The sequence below is a fragment of the Cyprinodon variegatus genome, unplaced genomic scaffold (genome assembly GCF_000732505.1).
Source record: "Cyprinodon variegatus isolate N-32 unplaced genomic scaffold, C_variegatus-1.0 Scaffold817, whole genome shotgun sequence".
Taxonomy (NCBI): domain Eukaryota; kingdom Metazoa; phylum Chordata; class Actinopteri; order Cyprinodontiformes; family Cyprinodontidae; genus Cyprinodon; species Cyprinodon variegatus.
Window position 1 is genome coordinate 161,959 of NW_015151270.1, and position 4,829 is coordinate 166,787.

The following is a 4,829-nucleotide window of genomic DNA, read 5'->3' on the forward strand; positions in this document are numbered from 1 at the left end:
AAGAACATGGCGGCTTCAGCCGATGAAACTAGCGTTAGCGTGGCTATCGAGCAAGTTTTATCGGAATTACAGAGTATTTCTTTACTGAAAGAAGAGCAAAACACTGCTCTGGAGGCTTTTCTCAGAGGAAAAGATGTTTTTGCTCTTCTCCCGACTGGTTTCGGCAAGAGTAGCCTGGCTTGTGGTTGTGTTTCCGTCGTCGCTCTGTTAGTACGTCATATGCTTCGTTGATCTGATTGGTTTATTTGGCCCGTCTATCACCAACATAGGCCATTCAGCGTCTGCTCTGCCGATAATGCAAGCGTAGAAGAAGAAATGTGCTGTTTACCTGTGCAAAGAAAGAAACAACGAAAGAAAAATGTCTGAGGACTTCAGTGTTGAGGAAGAGCATGAGTTCTTTGCTGAGCTGAATGCGCACTTTCATCTGGTTTGGTCTGCCGCGGTTTCCGTAGACTCGGGAACGTGCTTTTAGGAAATCCTATACACTACTGTTTATGCTCTAAAAACATTCTAAATGACTTCGTTTCGAGTAAATTATGGACGCTACCCACTCAGGACACTTGGAATACATTGGACGAGCAGTATGGAGGAATATTGACACGTTTTCTGTGGACTTTTATGGACCTTTCTGCCTCGGGCGCCATAAACCTCCATTATTTGAATGTCAGCAGACAGCAAGAAGCCTCCCAGATCTCCAGATGCATTTGAGATATCAAAAAAGTGCTCCAGAGTGTTGTTCAGCATGGGGGTGTGTAGAAAATGAAGGCTAATCATGTTTTGGGTGTACTATTCCTATAAAATAGATAAAATGCACTTGAAATAAGAATGCAATTGTATTTTCTTATTTTAAATGTAAATTTTCTTATTCTATTGGCAAAATGTCTCTTTTACCTCCTCAATCCAAGAACAAATGCACTTATTTTAAGAAAAAATGATGAATTTTGATTTTTTTCCAGTGTACAGAGAGCCCAATACAAACTCTTGTTCTTGTCCGATGAAAACGTTGTTTCTGGCGTACATGCAGACCAATAGAAATGCTGCTCAGTTCAGAGGAAAGGCCACCCCAGTAAAGAGAAGCTGATCTCTTAAACACTATTTGAAAAGAATGCCAATTATAAAACTCAATACAAAAAAGAGAAATTTGAAAATATTAAATCTGTGCAAATACAGAAAAACTATCGGAGCCGAGCCCAACTGTTGAATTAGTACTAGTTTAGCGTTGTTCGGTTGTGTCTGGCACGGTGAACTGCCTTCCCATTCCTCCGCCTCAGTTTTCCACCTCAGGCCTTCAGGATCTCCAACCTTCCTCCTCACACCCACTGCCATCCAAGGCCAAAAACCATTCCTGTGACTTTGCTCCTTACCAGAAAGATTAGGAAGAAATTTGATTTAAAAATCTTTATTTATAAATAAATTGTATCAGTTTAAGTGTGGATGAATAAACTAGAATATGTCAAAATGCAAAGTAACCTGCTCCTCTGACTACTTAGTTGGTTTCAACGCCTCATGGTTATAGGAACCAATGAGAAGAGAGGGATCCTTTGAATGACTCCGCCCACTTTTCTTCCTCATTCCCTTTGCTCTGCGGTTTTTTAACAAACTGAGCTGTCAGTTTCCACGTTGAATCTCTTTATCTGCTATCCATTGATGAAGGCTTCTTGATTAGATGTTGAGTTTAGTTACCAGATTGATATCACCTGATCTGAACTAGGTGATATGAATCTAGGGGAGAGAAGGTAGAACTACTCAGAGAATCCGGTTACTACTCAGGGTAGGATGGTGGTTCTTTTCTGAAATATGGTCTGATGTTTGAAGCTGTTAGAAACAAACACTGAAAACCTTCAACCGGACCTGCAGGTGAAAAGGTTTCTCTAAAGTTCACATGCATCACCTTTTTTGTATTTGTTTTATAACCAAACAAAATGTTTCTTCTGCTACATAATTATGCAATAGACCTGTTACGTAAAATCCAATAAAATCACGTAGATATTTATGGCTGGAAGGTTGAAGAACTCTGTTAAAGAATTTAAAAATAAAATCAGAAAAGCTTGAATCTCTACCAAAACATCTCCAAACCTTCAGTTAATTTGATCACTAATTTAAACAGATTAATGAGTTGGAAAATAACTAATAGTCTGATCCATACCTGGGTGATGCAGTAATAACATATGCAGTCTCTGGATATGTTTGAAGATGTTTGGCAGCAGATAAATTGGAGCAAACTCAAGTCAGCCGCTGTTAAAATGAACTTAATTATTAGTAAAGAGAAGAATAACTCTGAAGGGCAGGTGGAGCAGCAGAGAGACAGACACAGCTACAGTCTCCACATGTCCTCACAATTTCCATGGAAGATCTGTATCCAGGCAACCACTGAGCTGGTGATGTTTCATCCTGCAGCAGCTACCAGAGGAACACAGGTGAGCCCTTTCATAGCTGCAGGGCAGTGAGAAAGTAAACCCTGACAGATTTGTTTTGTTTTAATATTTTAGATTGCAAAAAAATCCTCAATGTGTTGAAGCCTAAAGTTTCTATTGATCCATCCATCCATGCATCTTTCCAGTATTAATGCTGCAGACATGTCAGAGCATCTCATATCTGCCAGGAACCTACATTTTTCAAGCATAATTGAGTCCTGAGGTCAACCAATGTGTCCCCTTTTCGGCTACCATATTCAAAGATGGGGACAAAACAAGGTGTCTTCCATTGGATGCACCACCACCTGTGTATATTTAAACAACTCGTTCTTAACGTCATAACGTCAATAAGCATACAGTGAGGAAAAGTGCTATTTTGCAAGTTCTACCTCTTAGAAACCATGGAGGGGTCTGGAATTGTCATCATAGGTGCATGTCCACTGTGAGAGACATAATCAAAAAAAATAATAATAATAATCCAGAAATCACAATGTGTGATCTTTTGAAACTATTTATTTGTATGATACAGCTGCAAATTTCAGTACAGTAGCCTTTGTTTGCAATAACAGAGGTCAAATTTTTCCTGTAGTTTTTCAGCAGGTTTGCACACACTGCAGGAGGGATTTTGGCCCACTCCTCCATGTAGATCTTCTCTAGAAAAGTCAGGTTCCGGGAGAAACAGAGTTTGAGCTCCCTCCAAAGATTCTCTATTGGGTTTAGGTCTGGAGACTGGCTAGGCCCTGTCAGAACCTTGATATGCTTCTTCCAGAGTCACTCCTTGGTTATCCTGGCTGTGGGCTTCAGGTCATTGTCATGTTGGAAGACCCAGCCTCCTTCCATCTTCAATGCTCTAACTGAGGGAAGGAGGATGTTCCCCCAAAATTTAGCAGTACATGGTGCTGGTCATCCTCTCCTTAATACAGTGCAGTCGCCCTGTCCCATGTGCAGAAAAACAGGGTCAAAGCATGATTCTACCACCCCCATGCTTCACAGTAGGGATAGTGTTCTTGGGATAGTACTCATTATTCTTCTCCCTCCAATCACAGTTAGTGGAATTATGACCAAAAAAGTTATATTTTGGTCTCATCTGACCCCATGACTTTCTCCGATGACTCATCTGGATCATCCAAATGCTAACTGGCAAACTTAAGGCGGACTTTGAAATGTGAGGGTTTAAGCAGGGGAACCTTCCAAGCCATGCAGGATTTCAAACCATGACGTCTTAGTGTATTACCAACAGTAACCATAGAAACGGGGGTCCCAGCTCTTCTTAGGTCATCGACCAGCTCGTCCCATGTACTTCTGGGTTGATTTCTCACCTTTCTTAGGATCATTGAGGCCCTACGAGGTGAGATCTTGCATGGAGCCCCAGTCCGAGTGGGATAGACAGTCATGTTTAGCTTCTTCCATTTTCTAATGATTGCTCCAACANTGAGTCCTGAGGTCAACCAGTGTGTCCCCTTTTCGGCTACCATATTCAAAGATGGGGACAAAACAAGGTGTCTTCCATTGGATGCACCACCACCTATGTATATTTAAACAACTCGTTCTTAATGTTATAACGTCAATAAGCATACAGTTGTCATGATGGGGTTGAGATGTCTAACCCACATGCAGAGAACACTCAGGAGACAGAGAAAAAGTTCAAAGATTTATTCACAGAGTTTTCAAATGTGCACTGGAACTGGGTTGGTCCGACTGGTCACGGGAGGATCACCACTAAGGAGAACAGAGAGGTTAGGGGATTTCCAGGGATCCAGTAGTTTGTCAGGTGATTGAGTTAATACCTGCTCTGGGGCGGGTCAGATCAGCAGGAGGGGGGTAACCCTGAGGGTCCAGAGGTTTGTCGGCAGGCAGAGACTGACCGAATGCAGGCAGGCAGATTCCAGACTGAGTCATTTTCCCGGTTTCAGGTTTTCAGACAGGTCAGGTTCTGTAGGCAGAGAGAGAGAACTGGATCAGGCAGGTTCACACAAAACACAGAGATAAGATCAGGCAGGTTGGCTCAGGTCTAGCTTTACCATTACTGGCTAACACTCTGGCACTGGAGTGTCAGTCTCTGCCTCCTTAAGAAGGAGTCTCCTGATTGGCAGATTGAAGACAGGTGTAGCAGTCAGCTCATGCCCCCAGGAGATCTCGTGCGCCCTCTGGTGGAGAAAGTGGACAAAACTCCAGATCCCAACAACATTGAGGAAAAGTGCTATTTTGCAAGTTCTCCCTCTTAAAAACCATGGAGGGGTCTGGAATTGTCATCATAGGTGCATGTCCACTGTGAGAGACATAATAAAAAAAATAAATAAATAATCCAGAAAGCACAATGTGTGATTTTTTGAAACTATTTATTTGTATGATACAGCTGCAAATTTCGGTACAGTAGCCTTTGTTTGCAATAACAGAGGTCAAATTTTTTCCTGT

The 4,829-nt window shown here is 41.9% G+C and overlaps 1 long non-coding RNA gene across 1 annotated transcript; it reads right to left on the reverse strand.

Annotated features, from left to right (window-relative positions):
* Positions 1-3,888: 3,888 nt before the first annotated feature.
* LOC107098869 lies at positions 3,889-4,615 on the reverse strand. The gene is made up of 3 exons (XR_001481915.1): positions 4,436-4,615; positions 4,202-4,347; positions 3,889-4,133 (listed from the first exon to the last, which is right to left on the reverse strand). It is a non-coding gene; the product is annotated as an uncharacterized LOC107098869 (long non-coding RNA).
* Positions 4,616-4,829: the final 214 nt, after the last annotated feature.